Here is a 1,347-nt window from a genome sequence, read left to right on the forward strand (position 1 = left end):
TGTGTGTGTGTGTGTGTGTGTGTGTGTGTGTGTGTGTGTGTGTGTGTGTGTGTGTGTGTGTGAGAGAGAGCAATGAGCATTTTGTATGTTTATTTTGACAAAATCAATCTTTCAGGATGCAGTTTCATGAAGTCTTTAATAGCTACGTTTTTCTCATGTTTGAATAAAATGTTATTGTAAAGTAATTGTGRGATGAATAGCCTCACATCTGAATCCSCTTGAAGTCATCAGTCGTTGTTATRTAAATAAAAGAGGCGTGGTTTGTGTACCCTTCGCCCGCTGACATTTAGCCCCGCCCACAAGAGGCATGGTCAGTTTCTTCTTCTGCTGAGCGCTGAAAGTCGACTCGTGCATTTTGTCGCTGACAGAACCAAGAAAAGAAGAAGCGGTAACGGTCCTGCAATCGCTGTGGTTTACAGACAGCTCAGCACTATGATCCAGACTGTTCGCACGTGAATYGAAGCTGCAACTGAGGAAAACGAATGGATTAATTATTTTTGGCTGCGTCGATAACAAAATCTACGGATGTTTGAAACTGGAGCATATCGAGCTAGACCTCGAGGAAAACGGAAGTAAGTAATGGACTGGCCGTGTCTTTTTTTTTTTTTTTCCCACTTCACACGTTTTGTTTTCCAGATGCTTATAAATTCACAAACCCTGAACAACCTCCTTTTCTGCATTTAAGAGCTAAAAGCTAAAATTAAAAACGAAGACATATCTACGTGCATTTGATCTTATGTAACGCAATGCTGCTTGGTGGTGTTCGCAAACAAGAAGTGACGTTAAAATACATTAAAATGTGAACATTGAAGAGATTACTGTAGGATAAAATGTGATTTTTCATGCGACTGACTGCAGTTTGGATGTTTTTACTGTCATGGCTGATTGAACAAAGCAGGGCGAGGGGAAAAAAAACAGCTGCGGGAAGTCACCATAAAGAAATGTGAGCAAAGGCATCATTCCCACATTTCTGAGCAGCTGCAGATAATGAGTGGAAACTTGAGCCTGAAACATACTCACTCCGACACCGAGGGGTGGAGGCGCGGTCACGTGGTTGGTCGGCAGTCGTTTTCGCACAGGGTTTTTATAGTCACTACCCCAGCTCGTGACCCCCCCCCCCAAACCCTGTTCACATGACCAAATCATGTCATACATCACTGCGTGGAATTTCCCCGCAACAGCCGACATTCATTGCAGGAAAAAAAAAAGACCGACATTTTTATCAGCCAGATTCCTCCGTACACAAGGTCTGTTTTATCTCCATTCCTGAGTTTTTCACGGTTTGACTATCTTTATAAAACTATACTTCCTGGTGTCAGCTCTGGGAGCTAGTCTAAGTCCCCCCCC

At 43.0% G+C, this 1,347-nt stretch overlaps 1 pseudogene; it reads left to right on the forward strand.

The window, feature by feature from the left end:
* The first annotated feature begins 308 nt into the window (after window positions 1–308).
* The window catches only part of LOC106515697 (vitamin K-dependent gamma-carboxylase pseudogene), a 24,251-nt pseudogene continuing 23,212 nt past the window's right edge, over window positions 309–1,347 (forward strand).

The sequence above is a fragment of the Austrofundulus limnaeus genome, unplaced genomic scaffold, assembly GCF_001266775.1.
Source record: "Austrofundulus limnaeus strain Quisiro unplaced genomic scaffold, Austrofundulus_limnaeus-1.0 Scaffold31, whole genome shotgun sequence".
NCBI classification, from domain to species: Eukaryota; Metazoa; Chordata; class Actinopteri; order Cyprinodontiformes; family Rivulidae; genus Austrofundulus; species Austrofundulus limnaeus.